The 26,212-nt window shown below is 39.0% G+C and overlaps 1 protein-coding gene across 1 annotated transcript in view; it reads right to left on the reverse strand.

Moving 5' to 3' along the window:
- The window catches only part of LOC137502383 (uncharacterized), a 77,750-nt gene that overhangs the window by 26,206 nt on the left and 25,332 nt on the right, over window positions 1-26,212 (reverse strand). The window contains exon 2 of the mRNA XM_068229438.1: window positions 14,461-14,611. The gene's annotated coding sequence lies outside the window, so the exon portion shown is untranslated. The remainder of the gene's footprint in view (window positions 1-14,460; window positions 14,612-26,212) is intronic.

Below are 26,212 nucleotides of genomic sequence, written 5' to 3' on the forward strand. Positions count from 1 at the left end.
AGTATTTTCCTAGAGTGCTAATAAACTCACACGCCTACGGAGGTCTACATGTTATAGATATTCTCTCTTCATTATTGATTAGCTTGAAGCTCAGGTGATAAAACCTCTTGAGTTGTTTTGATTTCCCATTAAGTTTGAAGGGATATCTGTTGCGTCCTCGTGGCCAAACGACCAGGCCTCATCTCTGCTTTGGAAGTTTCTCTCGTATCATATTCTCCTAATACTCTAGACAGGTTACATGTTACGAATGTACGCACTCGTTTTATACCGAACGATGTTTGTTACCAGAGAAACTACTTTAATTGTACCTCGTCACTGTAGCGTAACGATCAGCGAACGCTTTTAGCTGCCGTCCTTGCAGGCACGAGTTCGGTTATCGGTACTACCAAATATTTAAGAATGGAGGGTTAGAATGTGGGTGTGCTTGAATTCATCGGCTGCACCACCCCAGGAGGACAGACAGGGTTTTTACTTTATTTATTTAACGGAGAAAATCTCAAGTGGTGCGAGAGCAGCCGTGATAATAATACTTTATTAACGGTAATGCCATTTTACATAACAGTAGAGAAGAATAAACAAAACAAAACACACTAAAACGAAAGTTCAATGGAGTGTAAGTAGAAAAATATGTACAGATAGGTTACATTACAAGTAATCACAGGAAAGTAATAGTCAATTCTGGAGATTATGTAAGTGATTTCTAAATTTTGACAATGAGCAGTTATATATAACAATATCCACTTTGTTTAGAGATCTTGACATTCGTTCAATTGGCCCATTGAATGCGTAGTTAGTTCTATGCCAATTTGTAGACAATGTATTCTTGAACCGTGTGCGTCTGTCTGATACATGCACGTTAATTTTTGCAAGGAGTTGTGGACAATTCACCAAGGAATGAAGCAATTAGAAATGAAGAGTGTATCCAATAATTCACGGCGTTGTGACAGGCTATGCAGACTGTTGTAGAGATGTATAATCAACATTATCATATGAGAATCCTGCTGTAAATGAATATAAACGAAGAAATTGATGTTGTACAGAATCTAATCTATGGATAGAGGTCTGATAAGGGTTCCAAACAGGTGTACAGTATTCTCGCATAGAGCGTACCAGACACATACAGCAATCGATAGGTAGCTAAGTTTGAAAATTCTCTGGAATATCTAGTAATGCAACCCAATCTTTGAAATGCTTTCTTACATATATTTTCAATATGTTCATTAAACGATAGGTTATAACTGTTTAAAACACCAAGGTCATTAACTTGTGAAACCTTCGTAAGACAGGTGTCAAAGCAGATGTAATGCACCCGTCCACCTCCCGAGTCCCAGACTAGCATTTATCTCAGGGGTGTCGGTTCATTATTTAAGTCATCAAATATAAATATAGCGGCATAAATGAACACGGGAGTGAACGGAGCAATTTAAAATTAAAATGGGGAAGGCTCGATTGTAAACTTGAATTTAAGGACTCCATGATAGGACTAGGAAGTGACTGTTAACTTTAAAAAGGGCATCATCTAACTACAATAAAAAGATTATGAGAATTGTTTCCTTTGAAATAATTGCCAGAAAGAGCAGTTTATTACGCCATCCGACGTACGAAACTTTGATACATTTGGCAACGATATTTAAATTCCCACACATGTTACATAAATAAAATCACTTGCTATACCGCAAGTGGTATCAATATCGTGCTGGGTTGCTTCTGAAATAAGATGACATTTTGAGGTATAATTTACGGATCGATTCCATTTGAATCGAACCGTTGTTCAAGGATATAGCTTCCTTCTATCGGGAGCCCGAGCATAACCCATGTTACGGTCGGCTTCTCGATTTAACTAAGATGATGTACTCCGGCTATATACATTTTTCCGAGACCGGTACTCGGACTGGGTAATGTTTCTCGTGAATTACGAAAAATGGATTACACGGACAGTTCCTATCTTACGATGTCCAGCTGATGCCATACCAATGAATTAGCATTTACATTTTATTTACATATGATCTGAAATGTTACAAAGTAGCCTCAGTAGACAACTGCCACAGATGAGATAACGAGAAGCGGTGGGAAATGCCGTGGCAATGACCCCCCTCGCATCGCGGGCGAAGTAAACAAACACACCAGGTATTACTGTAACTCGTCCCGTGCGGAAACCGTACTATAACGAGGTAACAAATGATATAATATTATCACTCTTATTATTCAAACATACGAATCGAGGGATGTTGTCACCAATTAATTAATTAACTATCGTCAGAAATATTCATTTATCCATGAAATTATCATCCTTGAAATTATTATTATTATTATTATTATTATTATTATTATTATTATTATTATTATTATTATTATTATTATTATTATTATTATTGTACCGGGCGGTACACCTCCACGCCGCTAATTTAAAATGTGCGCCAATTGAAACTCCTCTGCTGGAGGAAGTCTGAACTTTATCGACGGTATTAATTTTCAAGTTTCTCGGAAGATGTCACTACTTGGAAAGTTTGGAGTTTTTGAACTGTGCCACTTTTGATGTATTTTTGTTTTACCGGTAGTAAGAAGTGTGAACTTTCTCTTCTAGAGGACACTACTGAAGAACTACAATAGTGCACCCTAGTGCGAAGAAAAAGAACTGTTCTTTTGGAGAAAATTTAATTTCAAAAGTTTGTTCTTTGTTAAATTTCCTTCTGTCATTGTTTAAGTTGGCAATATTAACCCTTTCTTTCCCCTTGTTTTAAATTTAGCCAATCCCGAATTTCTTTCATTAATTTCTGACCAATCGGATGTATCTTCCCCCAACATGAATATGTTGCTGTATCCTACCCAATAAAGAGTTTGTGGGAGGGTGTTCTCATTCCCCTAACGCCTCGAACTTTCCGCGAGAGTATATAAACTGCTGATTTTAGGGTCTCCGGGCCACTTCTGTTCCATCTTTTCGTGTGTAAAGTACATAGCAGGGGGCGGGAAGCGCCTCTTTCTTCGGCGGCAGTCAACAACCAGGTAATGGCCGATTAATTACTTCTTTTCTTGCTTGCTCAGCAGTTTAACTCTCGGGGCGGGTCCGAAGTTTTTCCATTATGTAACCTTCCTTAAAATGTAAAGAAACTTGTATCTATTCCATCTTTTAAACTGCATATCGGGATAGAGAGTGCTTAACCCTCTCGAGCTCCCAATCATATTGTTTTGAGGTGAACTTATTTTTCTCAACCTATTCTTCGTTAACGTAAAGCAAATTGTTCTTTTCTAAAGTCACCTCTGTAGTATGGGATTAGCCCTTGCATTAGTGGCCTAGAGCCAGATTAGGTTTTAAAAACAAGTGTATTAGGAGTGCAGATCGCCTCCTCTCAAATTGTTATTTTAGAGGTCATGTAATTAACCTTCTTGTCATTTAACAGACCTCAGTAGGTTGGGTATTTTACCCCTGTGTATATATCCTGAAAGGACAGCTTGAAAGTGGAATTAGGTGGGGCCTTTGACAGGCCTGAATTTTGAGAGCAAGTTGCTCTTTTTCTGAAAATTTTGTTTTCTGCGCGCCTCAAGGAGGCCTTACTGTGTTTTTTGGAGCAAGTGCTCCTAGGCATGAATGGGGTTCTCTGCCCCTCTGTTGACACTTGTGTTTGGGGTAAAACTGAGCTAATTGCTCAAGGATTGTGATCGCGGGGCTCGAAGCCCAAATCCTGTAAATACTGTAGTTGTACTTTTGTTGCCTTGCTACTCTGTACCTGCCATGTTTGTTATTTCTTGATTTTGAAAAGAAAATATAACCTTGTTAAATTTTAAATTCACTTTAATTTCGTAGCCCGAGACCTATTCACCACCCCGCACCTTCTTTCACGCATAACTACCACAAAAACACTGTAACAATTATTATTATTATTATTATTATTATTATTATTATTATTATTATTATTATTATTATTACTCAACGGTTCCTGGCACTGCCACGTTTGATTAATATCGTCATTATTATGTGGGATGCAAACACAAATGGTTATTAATGTTATTATTATTATATCCCTCTTGTGGTTATTATTATTATTATTATTAAATAGGTGACTCCAGATTTTATTATTATTATTCACGTCACTCAAGAGGTTATTATTATTTATGAACCGGTCACTTCCGAAAAATATATTAAGATATCGGTCGCAATTATAATTATTTCACTGATCAACCAACGGCATCATTACTGTTATTATTATGACAATTATTATTAAACTGACCGCGATGATTTAACATCGTCCTCACATTATTATTATTATTATTATCGGTTGCATATTATCATTTAGATTCCCGTTTAACATCTTTATCAACGCTCATTTAATTAAAGCGGTCCAATCCTTTATCTGCAATATTTATTATTATTATCACGACATCATGATTGACATCGCTCGTCATTACAATGATTACAATATACGATCATTTATGTGGACTCTGAACTCTCATTATCCTTAAATCCGTAGTATCTCGACGAATAGCGGTGCAGTCTATTTATTTCGTACATGCTGTCACGGGTTCGAATTCTACCCGCTACGTAACTCAGTATTTCTCTGTGACACTGCCCGTACATTTTACACTCATTTCAATATCCTAAGTGTCTCTCGTACGGAATTTATTTTCCTTTTCTATCTCAATATTCCTTGATTCATTTATTTCTCACAGAATTATCAACTGACTTATTTATTTACTTCTGACATCATACGACCTTTTATTATCTGACTGCAGATTCTTTAACATTTTTCTATCTCCTTTTGGTCTATGCCTTAGTTCATTCTCCACAAATAATCGTAACATCTTGAAATTATATTTACCAAAATTTGACAATCATGGTTTCGTAATATTAGTCCTACGTGTTCCGGCTAATGAATTGCAAATTTAAGACACGACATTTATTCGTAAAGAAAAATATTGGACCGTAATTTAAACCACACGTTCATTAACATGTACGGATTATTAGCACCGATCTACATTTCAATATTATTAATTTATCAAGTTAAATTACCACACACTTTAATTCCGAATTTAAAACGACATCCCGTCATTAAATGAATTTCCGACAAAATCAATACATGATCACTTAAATTTTATTATTACGCATTGATCACTAAAAATTTCCAATATCTCATGAATTATTATTATTTCCAAATTATATATATAAAAAAATTTTCTTCTAAAAAAAGTAGTTTTATTTTTATTTATTATTATTAATTTTAAAAAAAATTAATTTTCGCCTGTTACACGGTAGTCCACTCTTAATATGTTTAACGCATAACCCCTTTTACAAATTCGATTTATTCTGGCACTAATCAACTCCAGATACGATTTACTTGGAATATTATTATTATAATCGCTTCTCCCAAATTTAACAACTTCACTTTGAAAATATGAACATACTAATCACAACAAAACACAACTGGTATGGCGAAGCTGGATTTTCCTTCAGTGTCATTACATAGCTCGTTAAAATGACAAAACAGAAAAACACATTATCGGGTCTTATTTAACTATCATAACCAAAATCAAATGAAAGAAAATTATTGACTACAAAGAAATATGAATGCATGCATGACTTAACGTACTACCCTATATCTACAAAATTTACATCTACAACAAACTGAATACATAAAAGACCCGATTATTTACATTGTTATTATTTACTACTGTCCGTGCTACAAATTTAGGATGGGGTCGTTACGCGACTCATCTTGTTACAGAAGGTAATCAAGTATAATCAAATTATTCCCATTTTTCCCAATCACGCTAACATTTCCCAAATATTATATACATTATGTACTCATCTTAGTTTCTCGGTATTCCATTACAGCTTTGCAGATGAGAGGCTCCTTTCGGCTCCTCTCTGCATTTTACTCCTCCATTCTTGATGGCGTAGTTCCACAAAAGATTTCCTGGCACATTACCATTTTACACTAATACCTTAATTATCACAAAACTTCACCATTGACAACGTTAACACTGAACACTTTAACTTTTATACAACAAATTAATATCCTAGACCCAAAAATTTAATATTTACACTATTTTAATCTTCGTCCAATTACCGCACAATGGACCTGGACACGTACGACGAGGTGTCAACTTTTACGCCCGTCGCGATTTATGTAGTCCGACGCGATACGCCCGTTTCATACGGCCTTCTTGAAGTGTTCATGATAGCGGTTCGATATTGCAAAGTACAGGCTATTATTCCCTTAAAGTACTGTTCGTCACACAGTATGTTATTTACGTACTTATTGTGGTACAATTTATATTACTCTCTTACAGTGCAATTAATTTACTTCACTGATATTTATAACTGGCAAACACTGTCCTACGTTAACTATTTCCAGTTCATGTTGCTTGAGCGCGATCACATTTTACAAACACTGGCGGATGCTCGCGCCATTAAATATTGAGTTACTGTATGCCCGTAAAATTCGAAGTTAGCTGCGACCGACGGTTCACCTCCAGAGATTCATTTCAAGTGTGCTGGCGAGGATCCCTTGTCCCGTATATATGGATGAAGCTTTCCCTCGCGGATTCATTGACGTCATACCCCTTAGGGAGGGGGTGGAATTTTAATATCGGTACTTGCACTCCGAATTGGACGTTAACATTAACATCAAATTAATCCACTCCCCTAGCATATATGCTGGATTAAATATGAACTCCTGGTGATCACAGATTTAGGAGATACGGGTGGATTTAGCTCCTCACATTTCGCGCCTTCGGAAGCGTCCCTTACAACGTGGTCTTCGTCCAGCCAATGACATTCAAGCTGTCTGGTTTCCAAGAAATCCAGCCTCCAATTTATTTAAATTGCCAATAATTATTGATTATTTTTCCATGCGTGACATCTAATAAATTCATTACATCGATCCGTGTACTCACAATAATTTATTACTAATTAATTTTGAAGTTACGAGAATATCTCATCCATCATTCCTTAAGATGGTATCCCTGAGTCTTCCATCAAATTTTAGCGATTGGCCGGCAAGCGGTCACGTGATTTAAATCTCCACCTGCCCGAACCTAGGCTAGCGAATGTCCTCGCAGCCGCTGTAGCTTTCCATGACGTCACGGAATTTCCATTCTGCCAAAAATATCCCAGTGCATTACTCACGTAGCGAGCTTCCTTTGTCAAACTATCCCTTTCTCTTTCTGACCAAGACTTATTTGTAGACTTGTATTTCCTTGTTCGCCAACTAATGAGATCCCCTTCTGTGAAGTAGCTAAATGTTGGTGTGTCGAGCTAATCCTTCAGGCTCCAGTCTGTCGTCCTTCCTTCGCTCCTATTTCGACACAGATGAAATATTTTCAACTACACTTCTGTATTTCAATAAATGTACCATATATTATTTTATCAATCAAATCATGATTGACTTTGGGCCTAAGTCACTCGGGTTCAGTAACCAAACACCGTAGCATCTCCCTCCTTTCGGTAACGTACACAATTCTCTCGAAAACCCTTCAGGCCCGGTTCACAATAATTGGTTGAATATCAAGGACGGTTTAGGAAAAGGATGATCATGGAAAAGCAGATTATGAATCTTTCATATCTGAATCCCAGAAATAAGAAGTGTGTGGTTACCTTCGTCGACTTCAAAAAGCCTACGATCCTATAGTTCGACATGATATATGACAGTAGGAAGGGAGAGGTTGAAACCCGGTGCCGGCACATAACTTACTCCTGTAGAATAGCTCCAATGGCTCTACTCAAGGTTTAACGTCTCCATCCGACGGACGAATCACCACTAACAGCGTCATATGCCCTCACGACATATGAGCATGCGGCGAGGTTTAGAATTGAATGTAGGCTTTCTGACAAGCAATCACTTGATAAGAAATCGTATACCACCATCGGCCAACATTATGATGGTGATTTTTTTTCTGACAACGGGACTCAAACCGACTACCATGGTGTCAGACTGTATAGACTTGACGTCTTAACGGCAAGTGTAAAACAACTGTATAAGGATTTTTATTAGTATGACTGTAAATCACTCGCCACTGGACTAAATTACTGGTCTAGTGCTCCATGTACCATCAAGTTAATACACAGATCAGTCACATATTTTAGCTATTACATATCGGCTGACTCGCTAGGTGATTGATAGGTGCGGCGGCTAGCACGTTATTCGTATTGTCGGGTGAGACTAGCACTAAGGTTAACTTGAGCGGCTAGGGCCTAAGGACAACATCCTTGCAAGATTCCGACTTCTTAGCCCAAGTGGTTCCGGAGTCAGCGAGTCAGTGGATGTTCGCTTTTAAATAATACATATATATATTTAATTAGCAGGCTATCTCCCAAACCAAACCAACCCAAACCAAACCCCACGGTGCAACAGCCCCGAAGGACTATGACCTACCAAGGGATCGCTGCTCAGCCCAAAGGCTTGCAGATTGCGAGGTGTCGTGTGGTCAGCACGACGTATCCTCTAGGCCAGCGCCTCTCAAGCGCCCAAAATCTCACGCGTGCAAACTGCGGCGCAGAATTCCTGTGCACAGTGTATCGGTCCCACTCGGCTCGACTCGGACCAACGCTTCGTCTCTGGGCTACTCGGCTAAGTTAGGCTCAACTCGGCTCGGATTTGAAGCGCTACGGAGCAAGTGAGGAAGAGGGAGACAGGGGCAGCGAGCGGGACAGGCGTGGGGAAAGAGAGAGACAGCGCTATTGTTCCAAATCGAGGAGTGGGGGTCTGCAATCTAGTCAACCAAGCTAAGTCGTCTTTTGCACCGTGCACAGTGCATGAGTGGCCCTGCTCTAGGCCGTTATTCTTGGCTTTCTACACCGGGGTCACCATCTCACCGTCAGGTAGCTCCTCAATTGTATTCACTGAAGCGTTATTTAACAAAATACGCTTGTTATGTGATATACTTTGGATAATCAACTGTCTAGGCGACATATATTTAAAATGTGTCTCTTTTCGACACTTGTGATCTTTGGTGAATTATTACATTCTGCTATGGACCTTGTATTCGCGGCCTAGTGACTGTACGGAGCTGTGATATTACCACGATTATATGAGACTGGAATTCTACTCTGTTTGAAGTATTGGATGACTAAACCTTGTATCTGGTGGAGTCTGATAATTTAGTGCAGGAGCGCTCTGAACAGTTAGCCTACTGGTCATCTACTCTGTCTATATGTGGCGAAGAGGACTTTTCGTTACACAGTTATTCTGTGTGTTATTACCTCTAAGGGTATAATCCCATTGTGGACGTCTACACGGACTCTTGCGCCATCTACGAGAGTACATAGCTACTACGGTGTGTGTTTTGGCGGTGCCCGCCAGGGCGAGTTCCGTGACTAGACTGTGTCGCTTCTGGCTGCGGATTATGTAGTGTCTCTGTCTGCGCTTGAATCGTTTTGAAGGCGGACGTTAAGTGCATCAATGGAGTTCGTTGCCACTGCCAATACAATGAATTTACCCTCGGGTATAGGGTGATGGCCTAGAACTATCCCAACAGGGAATAAGTTCTTTTTAAATCCTTTTCTGTTTCGGTATAGTTGTAATGATGTGAATATGTAAATTTTATTTCTTACTGGTAAGTTGTAGTCATAGTTCAGAACACGGTTGCCTTACCTAGGCATATATGGATTAATGTAAGTACGCCTTAATAATTTCCTTGTGCTCATATTATTTTCCTTGTGTAAGTTTGTTATATGCTCTTGCGTGTGTCCGCTGTGACTTAATAATATACCTTAGGTTTGTGGTAAGGCGTCATGTTTCAAGTGTGTTCTGTGTGTAACGAAGTAGGCCATTATTGCCTAGGTAATTTCAGAATTCTCCTCCGCCTTTATTGTAAGTTGATTTTCCCTTGGGTTTTCTGTATTTTTGCGAGTGATTATGGCCTTTGTTGATGCGTGTGCCGTTCCTATTTTGGAAATTTGGAAATTTTTGCTGTCGTGCTGTGTGTTTGGTACATGTAACGGTGTGTGATTTTGTTGTGATTCTCATCTAAATTATTCGTACATCTTTCAGTGTGTTTAGGCATTTTATTGCCCGTGTTCGAACTAACACTACGCTTACACTAGTCTCAAAAACTTTTTTTAAATTTCATTATTATTATTATTCTTATTCTTATTATTATTATTATTATTATTATGTTGGTATTATGGCAACTGCAACACCCCCTAACAATGATAATGAATGATGTGCGTCATAGGGAAGCGTACACACAAGACCAATATAAACAAGGAGCAAATGAAACCAAAACAGAAAATAACACATCAAAAAATACAAGGGAGCAAGGAAGAGTGCTGGAACCTACCCATAAAAAGGATAGAGGAGGGGATCCTAGGAATCACGAAGCAATTCAGTCCAAAACGACACCAAAATTATCAAAAATAGAAATAAAAATATTATTATTAGTTAAATAATAGATACATTAAAATTAGATTTGAAAAATCAATGTTTGATAAATACTGAATACTGACGTAAAATTTGCAATGAACAGAAAAATAAGTAGCATTATTATTTTTAGTAAATAAATAATGTAAGTTGTAAATAACATATTCTTATAGTAAATGGCAGCATTGTAACGAATAATAAAAATTCTGGTGCACCACCCTACTCATAACATAACAAATAATTAGACTGCAGATATGTTAAATAATATATAAAATTTAAATGAAAGCAAAACGGGTTGGATGACCAGTCGAGGGCTTTTGCCAGCACCCCAGTGGAGGCTAAAATCCCACCAAACCACATATTAATGAAGGACACCCGACATATCACTATTAACACAGAACACAAAAAATACAGACCATAATGTCCCCACAACAGGGTCTCCCAGAATCAGAAATACAGCCCAAATAAATAAATACAATTTAAATTCCCAAACGTCATGTTAAGCAAAGGTAAAAATAAACACCGGAACATAATTAAAAGGAAGAAGTCAGTTCACATCGCATCACGAAGACAGAAAAATATACACACAGTTTCAGAAGGAAACAATTCATAATAGCATTCACGAAGCAATCCGCAAGATGCTCTGATCGCGCCCGCGACATTTCACAAAATCCCCAATAATAATAAGTTACATAACCGTCAGGCACGAAGAGATAAACAACAATAAGCAGAAAAGATAAGAATCAGGCACCACATCTTTATTTATTTACAATATTGACCCATGGAGACCTTTCTTTTCAGCTAATTTCTGTCTGCGATCCTGCTCACCCTGGTTACTACATGTCTTGTATGGTGATAGTGAGATTTGTTGACGTAGTGAGATGTCAGTTGATAATAATGGTGTTGGTATATTGGATACCTGGGACTTGCACTATGGGAAATTGTTCCTATTTGGCTTATGGTAGTCTTGTGCATGTTCCCTGGGTGATATTGTGTTGTTATTATGGCCTCGTGTGGTATACTTGTACGGAGTTGTATTGTAATGGTGATACGTATATTAATGTGAATCTCACGTGGATTTTACGTTTTGATGGTAACCATGGGCTGTTTTCTTGTTCTGATGTACTCTTCTGTGTTTTCGTTGGTTGAATGGCGATAGGCTATGGCTGTATGGTACATCGGAGGTTATATCCACCTTTTAATTTTAATGTGTCCATGTCAGGTAGTCCTGTCAATTCTCTCATGCGTTGATCCATTTCTACTGGTAATGTTTACCATGCGGTGTTCTGTTCTGGTGTTGCTTACCTTCCTGTTGTTTCTGGTACTTGGTGCATGTGGTCAAGTTGTAATTAGGTGGGTTCTAAATTTATTGGTTATGTTTTCCTCTTTAACGCCTGTGGGTTTGTTTGCCTGGTTAATGGTAGTCTCTACGCGTGGGCTTCTTCCCCCTTGCATACATTTTCCCTGGCATCTGTGCATTGAATCTCTGCTCTTGAATTGTATTTTCTGTTACCTGCCTCGAATGACTAGTGCCATGCATGTGGTGTATCTGCTGGTTCTGGTTGATGAATGTCAGTTATGGCCTTGTTCTTGAGTGTAAATTTTCATTCTTCCTGATATTTCATTTTCTGGTGCTGGTTGGTTGCTGTATGTATTGGTGCTTACTCATTCTTACCTGTAATTGTAAAATCCGTACTCTGTTACTGGTGCCACATGGTGATTGTGTGGGTTCATTGCTAGAGTCTCGGTGTGGATCATGGCTGGCTTGGTGCTGAAACGATCATTCGCTTTTACCGTGTTTTCATCCTGGGATTTTGGTTGTGGGTCTCGCAGTTGCCATGTGGTTATTGGTACTCATTCATTTACCTAATAATTGTGGAATCTGCTCTTAAATTCACATTTGTTATTATTCTTACCTACCTGTTCATTTTGCTAAGGATTATGGGAGAGCATTTAATCATCGTAGTCAGTCTAGTGCGTGCTGTTAATTTAGTTGAGTGTGGTGCCATGGAAATTGATGTGAAGTCTTCTCTAGTGTAACCTTGAGCCTATCCTTTATCGTGTGTCCATGTCTTGGCTGGTATATTTATTTATCCTTGAGTCCTCATGTAGGCAAGGTGCTTGCGAGTCAGTATGGGATGGCTTGCAGGTGATTCAATTCACACTATTATTAGCCCAAGATGTTTCTTGAGGCCCGTCAGGGAATTTGTGGTCATTTCGTGGATGTACACTGGCTTCGACCATGTTTAGGTGGATATTGTGTCATATGAGACTTATGTTCTTCAAAATGATATCTGTAGCTCAGATTTGAAAAAATCTTGTATACTGAGAATTTCTTTTGCACCCCATGGCTGTTCATGTGTAGTTTCATACGATCGAACATATTTGCATAATTTGCTCCTCACTTTACACCGTGGTCTGTCCATCACCTGGTTTACTTCCTCTTGTAATTCTGTTGCTTCTTGCTCAAACCGGCATGTTTTCGCAATTATATGTTGTCGCTTGCTTGTCATCTGACTGTTCTGGGGTCTGTTCCTGTGAGTATGGGATTATGTGGGATAGTTCCTGGTTGGTCGCTGTAATTCTTAGTCTGTCATTGGAGGTATGGGACCCAATTCTGCATCGTTTATTGTCTTATTAAATCCCGTGAATTCCGACTGGCTGGAAGGGTGTCAGTGGATTGGCAAAATCTTACAGGGTGGACTGTCTTTACGCCACCATATTTTAGTCCTGGGTTTTCCAGGGGTTTGTTGAACGCTTCATGGATTTGGTAGAACACCTGGGCTCGTTGTATTCATAGATTATTTATATGCAGTGGAATTTTCTTTAATTTTGGCCAACCAGCACCAGAAAATGAAATATCAGGAAGAATGAACATTTACATTCAAGCACAAGGCTAAAACTAACACTCATCAACCAGAACCAGCAGATATACCACATGCATGACACTAGTCATCCGAGGCGAGTAACAGAAAATACAATTCTGGAGCAAAACTCAATTCACATATATCAGAAAAGATGTATGCAACGAGGAAGAAGCACACTAGCAGAGACTACCATTAACCAGTCCAACTGAACTACAGGCGTTAATAAGAAAATCATGACCAATAAATTTAGAACCCATCTAATTACAACTTGATCACATGCACCAAGTACCAGATACCACAAGGAGTGTAAGTAACACCAGAACAGGGCATCACGTGATAAAAATTACCTGTAGAAATGGATCATCGCATGAGAGAATTGACAGCACTACCTGACATGGATACATACATCAAATTAAATTAAAAGTTCAACATAACATCCGATGTACCATGCAGACACAGCCCATCACCATTCAACCAACGAAAACAGCGCAGAGTACATCAAAACAAGATTACCGCCCATGGTTACAATCATAACATAAAATCCACGTGAGATTCACATCAATATACCACCATTACATCATATATTCGTACAAGAATACCACACAAGGCAACAATAAGAACACAATATCACCCAGGGAACATGCACAAGACTGCCGTAAGCCAAATAGGAACATTTTCCCATAGCGCAAGTCCCAGGTAAGTATCCATAATACCAACACCATTATCATCGACTGACATCTCACTATGTCAACAAAACTCGCTATCATATACATGACTTTCCGTAAACAGGGCAGAGCAGGACCACGGACAGAAATTAGCTGAAAAGAAAGGTATCCATGGGTCAAGATTGCAAATAAATTTTCACACACTCACTCCGAACAGCCAGGCGGGAACACAGGCACGGGAAGAGAAATACAATAACGACGAATTTTTCAACACATGATCTGGACCACAAGTGAGCTGAAACAAAGTTAAAATCTTACACGTTAAGCAATAGTTACCAATCAATTTAACACAATACCTAACATCTTTACATGGGGTAGATGAACCACCAGCTTCACAACTCCATCCCTAGAACCAAGACATAATAAAGGAAAATGGTATTAATGAAAACAAACACAATATCGTTACTGTACAATCTAGGAGAATATTTTGTAAAATTTAATTTAGAACCAATCTCAAACAAAAATAATGCCATTCTATATATCAGTTATATGCCACAATGGTCAACGACTCACCAAGATATCGCAGGTACAAAATAAGAACAGCACAAGGAAAGGAACCGGATTCCATGACCCATCATACAGCATTAACCGGAACAGGATAAAATCAACAGGAGGATACGAACATAAGCACCACAAGGGCAAGAGAACAGCGAAACAGGAAGAACTGGAGCACACATGATAACAAACAGAAAAACACAAATTATTTTGGAACATTTCAGTTTTACAATTTTAGTTCAATACCTTGGTGCTTGTCTTGCCTACTACTACTAGCCGTCAGCGTAGGTTCAACACAAAAGCCACGCGACAAGGCTGCTAACTAACACTCCCCTTCACACAAGTAATATCAAAATGGTGTCCGGCTAGTGACACCATGCGAAGGCGTATCACAAGGAAGCAACAAAATCAAAATACTACCAAAACACAGGAAAACATTTAAAATAAATGTGGAAGAGTGAATATTTAACACAAGGGACCCATTTCCCAGGAACTAAAAGGGGTGGAATCAATAAGGGAACCAGAACAAGCATCTACAAGAAACATTTATACACCCTTTTCAAAAAACATCTATACTATAATTAATTCAAAAATTAATACAAACGACTACATCTTTAGCAGCAAATAAATAGGTGAAATAAATCAATTTTTCTCTAGTTAGAAGAAATATTTGAAATTTCAGGTAAATAGAAATAAATACATAAGTCATATTTAGAATTGTTTTTTTTTATTTTTTAAGAAAGGAAGAGAAATTTGGTTAAATATAGTTCTTTTTAAATTAGAATAAATAATATAAATTCTAAGGTGAGGTTTTTAACAAATAAATATACTATCTTTAATTTAAATAAATAAATCAGTAATATAAATTCTAAGGTGAGGTTTTTAACAAATAAATATACTATCTATTAATTTAAATAAATAAATCAGTAATGTAGGTAAATAGTACAAAATTTAAGAAAATCTAAATTTTTAAAACGAAATACTAACCCTAGCGACCTAACTGAGAAAGAAACTCCTTGAATAAATCTAAAATGTACCCCATAACATGCTATCAGCACTTAAAATAAATCAATCGTCTAAGGACCATTCATAATGGAGGGTTCACCCCACCGAACGCATACCAGAAAAAGAAAAATGTAAAACGCGTCGCACGAAATGTATCACCAAGACATATCTGAAGAAAAATATCAGTCACATAGCATACCCCAGAAATAGAACCATATAGGATAGTAAAATTAAACACCACCAATGTTAAATCCCAACAGAAAGAAATGAGAAGTCATAATTCATATGCCGTACACTTCAAGAGAGAACCGGTCAGGTAATACCAAAATGTTAGTAATCACATACTCAAATACACAATCGTAAGAGAGCAACAATAATAGAGATCCGTACACAACGGCATCCAGAGGCAGACTCCACACGCGATAAGATAATAATAATAATAATAATAATAATACAACAGTTACGTAACGACAGGCAAAGATAAGAGCAGAAAATCAACAATGGCAGACAGCCACGGTTCAAGGAGATAAGGAGACTCAATAATGCAAGAATGATGAGACGAACGTTATTAAAGCCCTCCATTAACAATGCCCTTACATTCTACAGAAACACTACACGTAAAATGAATAATACCGAACTTTACAACCACCAAATAGACCAAAATATAACTACCTACCTTAAATTACTTTTAATAATAATAATGTTTGGAAAATGAATATCGACAAGAGATTGCTCGATGCACAATTCAAAACGTAGAGTTACAGGGGAGGAACTAACCCGTAAAAAATAATGAAAATAAATAGAACAAGATATCACAAAATTTACGTCAAACACCGGCAGAATTACAAGCACGGACGGCAATAAATCAAATGAAAACACCAGCATGAAGAAAGCTTCAAGAGAAGCACACACACAAATTTAGCAGAAAAAAATAAATAATATGAAAAATAAAATGGGAAAACACCAAAACACACCAAGAGTACATTGGACATCACAATGCAAATACGACGGTTCCAAAATACAAGTCCACATGACGAAAATGAACGAAATAAATTACGAGTCGCCAAAATAAGTACACCAAAACCGAGGCACACACAAAATTTAGAAAAACAAATCAACGAATAAATAAGATGCAGTACTTACACAAATGAAGAACACTAAATTACCAAATAATCCATAATGAACAATGCACCAAGCAACCACCCGTTACACAACAAAATTAATACTACATTAAACACTACATCCTTTTCATCAAATTAAAATATAACTACATATTTATATTCACAAATAATTCCTGAAAGGGATGCACCACACCAATTTATCCGATTCCCGTAGCAACGAAATTCATCTTGCAATATATCGTAGACATTACAAGGCGTCTTACTCCAGTAAGTTCAAATAGCAGACAAGCAGACAGTCGTTTTTAAATCGCCCAGCACACACAACACTCGTCTAGCGAGCCATACGCTATCTGTCTATCAGCGTTCAAACTCACCAATGCGCGCGCATAGATGGCGTTAACGTACACATTTCAGGCAGTTGAATACACTGTTACCAACATAGAAATATAAAATGTTCCGTACATATGGTCCAACAACACATACGAAAAGTCCAAATATATTATGCAGATATACGAAGACGTATACCGTCAGATTTCCAGTTTATTTATTAATTGTAACGCCACACACAGATCGCACCCGCGAAACCCACAGCTGTGGGAAAAGCGGTAGAAGAAGAAAGAACGAAAGAAAGAAAGAAAGAAAGAAAGAAAGAAGAATAAGTCTCTCAAATAATTTAGAGATATGGAAAAACAGGGTAATTGGTCTGTAATTTCGCGGGAATAATCTATCCTTCCCTGTAAATAATGTTTCTGCAATTGGTCAAATGTATTTAAACTACTAAAATGGCATGTAACCTTCTCATACAGTATGCATGCCTAATGCTCAAGTAAGGTTTACCTCACTGGTTGAACTCGATGGAAAGAAAATAACGAATGAAACAGTTCCATTAAACTAGAGAGAGTATCCCCGTTAGTATAGATAGTGGTCAGCACCCAATCCTGCCACGTAGGAGACCGCGGTTCGATTCCCAGCCAGTGAGGTATGATAAATTCGTCGCTGTTCGGGCAAAAGGTCATATCTCACAATGCTCTCCCTTCCTGTCCATTATTTTCCTTGTGCAGTCCATCAGAACAATTTTCGTTGTTTTTATTTTCCTATGCTGGCGTATAAAAGAAAATGAACCTTAAGGAGTGCATAAATAAGTAATGCAAACATCCATTCCTAGAGTGCGGTACAGTGAAGTTAATTTTGCTTTAAACGAATATTGTTCTGATGACTGGGAGGCTGGGAGGCGCGACCAGTCTTAAGTGAAAACAATGGATAGGAAGAGCATAGGGATATGACCTGTTGCCCAAAAAGCGACGAATTTTACTTATTAAAAGCTTTGAGGACTATTGTGCAGCAACATGTCTGTTGTCGTACTTCGCATTCTATTTTTTTTTTTCATTATGAATAGATAATTAAAATATACCAACGCACCTTCTTTTTTGAAAGACATCGAGAAATTAAAGTAGAATGTTTCCGGATAAGAGATCAATTGTACTTGTTGTTGTTGGGGGCGTTATAGTGGAATGTTATTGTCAAAGGCGGTAGCGGTTCAAATCCCACATAATACACGTGGGATTTTTGAAATGAAAAGTCACATCACTGTAATTCTTATTCCCCGCAAATATGAAGAGGTTCCGCTGCTATGTTTACGATATGAACAGTTATAAAAAAATACTAAATCGCTTTTCAACCCGTGGTGTGCTATGCAATTTAATTATTTCAATATGATATTAGTGATTTCAAATTCTTTAATGAATTACTTGAGAAAGAATGGATGGTGAATTGATTCATTTTAGGATAAAAAAGTGAAGTCGAAGATTAGAAGTGAACCACATTACTGTGAATCGTGATATTAAACTAGGAGTGAGTATAATTGAATATTTTAAAGCACGTTTGATTGGGTAATTGATGTATGGATGAATATTTGTCATGATGTGTTAATTTGGATGTGTATATGGTTAGGAGTTTGTTCATCGCACAAGAATTTAATTGAATTAGGATGTGAAGTTACATAGTAATATTGAATAGTGTCGTCGAAATGACAAAATGAAAAAAATGCATATTGTGAGTTAAGGTTGAATTTATTTGTGCATGCGAATAAATTAGTTATTATTATTATTATTATTATTATTATTATTATTATTATTATTATTATTATTATTATTATTATTATTATTATTATTATTATTATTATTATTGTAAGGGGCGGTACACCTCCACGCCGCTAATTTAAAATTTGCGCCAGTTGAAACTCCTCTGCTGGAGGAAGTCTGAACTTTATCGACGGTATTAATTTTCAAGTTTCTCAGAAGATGTCACTACTTGGAAAGTTTGGAGTTTTTGAACTGTGCCACTTTTCATGTATTTTTGTTTTACCGGTAGTAAGAAGTGTGAACTTTCTCTTCTAGAGGACACTACTGAAAAACTACAATGGTGCACCCTAGTGCGATGTGAAAGAACTGTTTTTTGGAGAAATTTTTATTTCAAAAGTTTGTTTCTTGTTAAATTTTTTCTGTTATTGTTTAAGTTGGCTGTATACCCCTCTCTTTCCCCTTGTTTTGTATTTAGCCAATCCCGAATTTCTTTAATTAATTTCTGACCAATCTGATGTATCTTCCCCCAACTTGAATATGCTGCTTATCCCTAACCAATAAAGTTTTGGTGGGAGGGTGTTCTCATTCCAAACACGCCTCGAACTTTCCGCGAGAGTATATAAACTGCTGATTTTTGGGTCTCTGCGCCACTTCTGTTCCATCTTTTAGTGTGTAAAGTACATAGCAGGGGGCGGGAAGCGCCTCTTTCTTCGGCAGCGGTCAACAACAAGGTAATGGCCGATTAATAACTTCTTTCTTTGCTAGCTCAGCAGTTTAACTCTCGGGGCGGGTCCGAAGTTTTTCCATAATGTAACCTTCCTTAAAATGTAAAGACCCTTGGTATCTATTCTATCTTTAAACTGCATATCGGGATAGAGAGTGCTTAACCCTCTCGAGCTCCCACTCATATTGTTTTGAGGTGAACTTATTTTTTTTCTCAACCTATTCTTCTTTAACGTAATGTAAATTGTTCCTTTCTAAAGTCACCTCTTTAGTATGGGATTAGCCCCTGCATTAATGGCCTAGTGCCAAGTAGGTTTTAAACAAATGTATTAGGAGTGCAGGTCGCCTCCTCTCAAGTGGTTATTTTAGAGGTCATGTAATTAACCTTTTTTCTTACTTAATAGACCTCAGTAGGTTGGGTATTTTACCCCTGTATCTATGTCCTTAGAGGACAACTTGAAGGTGGAGTTTGGTATGGCCTTTAATAGGCTTAATGTTGAGAGCGAGTGGCTCTTTCTCGAAAATTGAGTGTTGTATGCCTCGGGGAGGCTTTTCTGTGTAATTTGGAGCAAGTGCTCCTGAGCATGAATGGGGTTTTCTGCCCCTCTGTTAAAACTTATTTTGGAGTAAGGTTGGGCTGATTGCCCAAGAATTGTGAAGTCGGGGCGCGAAGCCCAAATCCGGTAAACATTGTAACTACATTTTGTTGCCTTGCTACTCTGTACCTGCCATGCTTGTTATTTCTTTATTTTGAAAAGAAAATATAACCTTGTTAATTTTACATGAACTCTAATTTCGTAGCTTGAGACCCGTTCACACCCGCACCTTCTTTCACCTCTAACTACCGCAAAAACACGGTAACAATTATTATTATTATTATTATTATTATTATTATTATTATTATTATTATTATTATTATTATTATTATTATTATTATTATTATTGTTACGGACTTTTCCGTGGTAGGTAGAGGTGAAAGAAGGTGCGGGTGTGAATGGGTTTCAAGCTACGAAATTATAGTGCAATGTAAAATTAATTTAAAATTTAACAAGGTTATATTTTCTTTTCGAAAACAAAGAAATAACAAGCATGGCAGGTACAAAGTAGCAATACAAAAGGGGTTAGTTACAATATTTACAGAATTTGGGCTTCGCGCCCTGACTTCACAATGCTTGGGCAATCAGCTTTGTTTTACCCCAACCACAAGTTTTAACAGAGGGGGAGAAAACGTCATTCATACCTAGGAGCCCTTGCTCCAAATTACACTGAAAAACCTCCATGAAGCATACAACCCAGAATTTTCAAAAGAGCCACTCGCTCTCAAAATTTAAGCCTCTCCCAGGCCACACCAAACTCCACCTTCAAGTTGTCCTCAACGGACATAAACACAGGGGTAAAATACCCAATCTACTGAGGTCTATTAAAAGAAAAGCAGGTTAATTAAATGACCTCTAAAATAACAATTTGAGAGGAGGCGAACTAGCACTCCTAATACACTTTGATTAAGACCTACTTGGCACTAGGCCGTTAATACAAGGGCTAATCCCATGCTAAAGAGGTGACTTAAGAAAAGAACAATTTGTTTTACATTAACGAAAAATAGGTCGAGAAAATAAGTTCACCTCAAGACAATGTGAGTGGGAGCTCGAGAGGGTTAGCACTCTCTATCCCAATATGTCGTTTTACAAGAGAATAGATGAAAAGGGAAGTTACATTTTAGGAAAAGGTTACATGGTTGAACGCTTAGAACCCGCCCCGAAAGTTAAACTGCTGAGCTAGCAAAGAAAGAAGTTATTAATCGGCCATTACCTTGTGTTGAACGGCTGGAGAAGAAAGAGGCGCTTCCCGCCCCCTGCTATGTACTTAACACACTGAAAGATGGAACAGAAGTGGCCGAGAGACCCAAAAATCAGCAGTTTAAATACTCTCGCGGAAGTTTCTAGGCGTTAGGGGAAAGAAAACACCCTCCCACAAACTCTTTATTGGATAGGACCCCGCAACAGATTCAAGTTGGGGGAAGATACATCTGATTGGATAGAAATTAATTGAAGAAATTCGGGATTGGATACATTCATAACAAGGGGAAGAAAGGGGTAAATATTGCCAACTTAAACAATGATAGAAAGAAATTTAACAAAGAACAAACTCTTGAAATTAAATTTTCTCCAAAAAAATAGTTCTTTGACTCCGCACTAGGTTGCACTATTGTAGATCTTCAGTAGTGTCCTCTAGAAGAGAAAGTTCACACTTCTTACTTCAAGCGAAACAAAAACACATCAAAAATGACACAGTTCAAAAACTCAAAATTTTCCACGTGGTGACATCTTCTGAGACGGTAGAAAATTAATACTGTCAATAAAGTTCAGACTTCCTCCAGCAGAGGAGTTTCAACAGGCGCACATTTTAAATTAGCGGAGTGGAGGTGTACCGCCCGGTACAGACCTCCCCCCCCAAAAGTTCATCCAGGGATGACACATGAAATCAGTTTGAAACAAGGTCCAAGTTATGCTGTGGGTATGAAGATTGATTGCCAACAAATTTATAAGATTTTCTTAATTTGGGTTGATTTGGTTTCAAAATTTGTTGTTGCAGATGAAGTAAAGTCTTTATTTTTGTAGAAGTTGAATTTCTGAAGATAACTTTTTATACTTGAAAGTGAAGGGAAAAAAAATTTCAAAGTCCACCAAATATTGCAGTTGAATTCCCCAGTGTAGTCATTACTTATAGTATCTGTTCATGTAGTAGATGGTGATGAAGTGGGATGGCCAGACCGGCCGTTGCGGCTTGCGTCCAAAGGAGGCCGCTCGGACCCCTCAAGTACCCTGAGATACCGCTCGCCCGCACAATGAGGGGAGCCGAGGTGTTGAAGCACGCCGCGCCCGCGGTGAACATATACAGGCTGCGGGCAAGTAGCAGATCGTGCGCCGCACATCAGCCTTGGCCGGGAGGAGAGCTCCGGCTCGCCGTGCACACGTCGTCCTCGCTGGGGCCGAGGGGGCCCGTCCTCAGCTCCAGTTGTTGCACGGCGCCGCGCGGCTGCGGGGGCACTGAAACATTAAAGCTTGGCGGCAGAATTGTGTTGGACCATCATCTTTTTTGAGGGTACAGGCTTGTGGAGAGGTTGAGGGGCCAGCGGCGTGCAAATATCCATGGCATAAGTCAAGCCACTGTGTGTATTGACGCAGGAGACGGGAGCGTGGTAATGGCCGAGGTAAGGACAGGAAGGCAGTTTAACAATCGGGGAGGTTTACAAGAAATGCTTACATATAAAATAAAATAGAAGGAGCAGAATGCCTTAAGAGTGGAACTCAAAAAAAAATATAACCTTCATATTCCTATCAAATTATATGAAGCAAGTTGACACAAAATTTACACTGGTTTCACCTGTGACAGGTGAACCCTAAATATCCTCTCGGTGGCTGGATTGCTTACTAACAACGTAACCGGGGTGAGGAAATCGAGAATTATACAAGGCCCATGAAATCTGGGGGCAAGCTTGCCCGCGGGAACAAAATTTTTTGACCATAACCTGGTCACCTACCTTCAAAGGGGTGGGTCTCCGTCCACGATCATACCTTTCCCTAACCTTTTCATGAGACACTTTAAGATTGGCTTTAGCCTTCTTCCAAAGATCTTTAATGTTATCCGGATCTATTGTCTCGGGTAGAATGTCATTCAGAGACCAGAGGTTAGAGAGCGGCGAGTTGGGAACAAACTTGAACATCAAAGAAGCTGGAGTAAACTTGTGAGATTCATGAACCGCCGAATTCAAAGCAAAAGCTATCCAATGCAGGGACGTGTCCCACCTAGAATGATCTTCATGATGATAGGCAATAAGTGCTGACCTGAGATTACGGTTAACCCTTTCAGCCAGAGATGGTTGAGGGTAATAAGCAGAAGTAGTTACATGAGAGATTGATAAGTCAAAACAGAATTTACGAAATAAATTAGATGTAAAAGCCTTAGCATTATCAGATACAATATATTGACACGGACCAAAAGAAGCAAAAATAGAATTTAAGCAGGTAATGGTAGACTGAGCGGTAGCCAGCTTAGTCGGAAATAACCAAGAAAATCTGGTAAAACCATCTACGCACACAAAGATGAACTTGTTAGCATTACCCTTTGACTGGGGGAAGGGTCCTACATAATCGATATACAGACGTTCCATGGGGCGCGACGCTTGATGCGAAGACAAAAGGCCTACCTTGGTGGACATGGTGGGTTTACTGAGCAAACAAGATTTACAAGCTTTTACAAGTTCCCGGATTTCACCGTCCATACCTTTCCAGATGAACATTTCACGAATCTTCTCACGAGTTTTAAAGATTCCAAGATGCCCTCCTAATGGGGTCTCATGATAATACTTGAAGATCATAGGTACAAGAACAGCTGGAACGACAACTTTCATCATCCTACCATGCCTCGATGGGCAACATAGAACACCATTCCTCAGAACATAAGGGACAACATGTTCCCCAGAAGAAAGGGTTTCCATTATCGGAGTCAGCGTCGGATCTTCACGTTGGTATTTCTCAATATCCCTAAAACGCATGGGAGCATCTGTTAAGATGGCATTAACACCAGATAGTATGGACTCGGGAGGTGATGAACTGTCGACCGGTTCGTGGGTCTCGACGTCGTTATGAAACATACGGCTGAGTCCATCAGCAACCACATTTTCGGTACCTCTGATATGTCTAACATCAAACTGGAAGGCGGAAATACGAATAGCCCAGCGGGCTATACGACCAGTACGACGCGGCCTACCTAAGACCCAGCTTAATGCTTGATTATCTGTCTCCAGGTCGAATTTGACGTGTTCCAGATAGAGACGGAACTTTTCTAAGGCGAATAAGACTGCCAAACCTTCGAGCTCATAGATGGAATACTTGGCTTCTTGAGCCGACAAGGTCCTAGAGGCATAGGCGATAGGTCGCCTCCCTAGTTCAGTCTCTTGAAGAAGGACTGCAGCTACTGCTGACGACGACGCGTCGGTTTGGACGATGAATTTCTTCGAGAAATCAGGCATAGCAAGTACAGGGGCATTACAAAGTGCTAAGTTAAGGTCTTCAAAAGCGGCTTGTTGAGAAGGTCCCCACTCGAATTTGATACCTTTCCTACGAAGGAGGTTTAAGGGCGCCGCTCTATTAGCAAAGTTAGGAATGAACTTTCTGAAGAAATTCACCATACCAATAAACCTGGCGATGCCTTTAATGTCCTTGGGAGGTTTAAAATCACGGATGGCCTGTGTTCTAGAATGATCGACTGCTACACCATCAGGTGACACAATATGCCCTAGGAAAGACATAGAGGGCTTAGCAAAGGCAACCTTGGACAACTTAACAGTTAACCCAGCCTTACGAAGGCGATCGAGAACTTCTCGCAAATGATCTAGATGTTCTTCAAAAGTCTCTGAAAATACGACGACATCATCTAAATAGTGATATAAGTACTCGAATTTGATGTCGGAGAAGACCCTATCTAGTAGCCTAGTGAGCACAGCTGCCCCCGTGGGGAGCCCGAAAGGCACGCGGTTGTATTCGTATAAATTCCAGTCCGTGGCAAACGCTGTAAGGTGTTTAGACTCTTCGGCAAGGGGAATTTGATTATAGGCCTGATTCAAGTCTAAGATAGTGAAGAACTTGGCCTTACGAAACCATGAAAAGCAAGAATGAAGGTCAGGAAGGGGCACAGATTGCAACACCACCTTCCGATTGAGAGCCCTGTAATCAATGACAGGCCTGAAGCCTCCTTGGGGTTTCGGGACTAGAAAAATAGGCGATGAATACGCCGACTTAGAGGGCCTAATAATACCATCCTTCAACATCTGATCGATAATTTCTTTCAGAGCCTTCATTTTAGGTGGAGATAGCCTATAAGGTGGAAAACGGACAGGAATCGAATCCGTGACCTCAATTTTGTATTCAATAAGGTCAGTAACACCAAGAGTATCAGAGAACACCTCTGGAAATGACTGACATAATTTACGAATACTATCAGCCTGCTCCTCAGGTAGATGTCTAAGGTCTAACAACATCTCATCCTGGGTAGGCGAAATAGAAGAACATGACACAGAATTACACTTTAATAGTGGTATTTTACAACTAGAAGCAAATTTGAATGTGCACGACCTAGACTGGAGATCGAGCACAAGACCCGTGTGAGAAATCAAGTCAGCTCCCAATATGATGGGGCAAGACAGGTGCTTAGCCACAAACAATTTAATTTTCCAAGTAAACTTAAAAATACGAATTTTGACCAGTACTGAAACCGTACAGTGTCCTGTACAGCTCATGGGAATGATATGGGCCTTTATACTCCATTAAAATTACTCCTAAAGGTCGCGTCATTGGTAGCAGTATGGGCGAAGGGGATCGAGCGGCGTCATGCCAGAACGGAACCCGCGAAAAGAACGCCTGCGAACAAAGGGAGGACAGGGCAAAAGCCAACCCCCCGCGGAACTACGCTCTCAACTTGCAGAGAGAGATAGAAGGGGACGCGATGCTGGAGTAGTCAGATACGCCCCGAGGTGTGGTCTAGCTTCCCAGAGTTCCAAACGAACATAAGGAACTTCCGGTTTTTTATGCACGTGTCACGGGTGCCAACATCGGACTTTGGCGCGTAAACAATGGAATGATATTTTAATCCAGACATAGGAAAATTATGCGAGACCCACCATTGAATAGAGCGGAATTTTCTGCGTTCCCCAGACTAAAAATATGTAATAACTTATGCAGGGGAAGAAATGAGGTCACCAGCTGTCAAGATGTAACATATCGCTAACACATGTGGATACAGCGGCGTCACCCAAGCCAAGAGTCGCGCTCAAAATTGACT

This window comes from Anabrus simplex, chromosome 1, assembly GCF_040414725.1.
Source record: "Anabrus simplex isolate iqAnaSimp1 chromosome 1, ASM4041472v1, whole genome shotgun sequence".
NCBI classification, from domain to species: domain Eukaryota; kingdom Metazoa; phylum Arthropoda; class Insecta; order Orthoptera; family Tettigoniidae; genus Anabrus; species Anabrus simplex.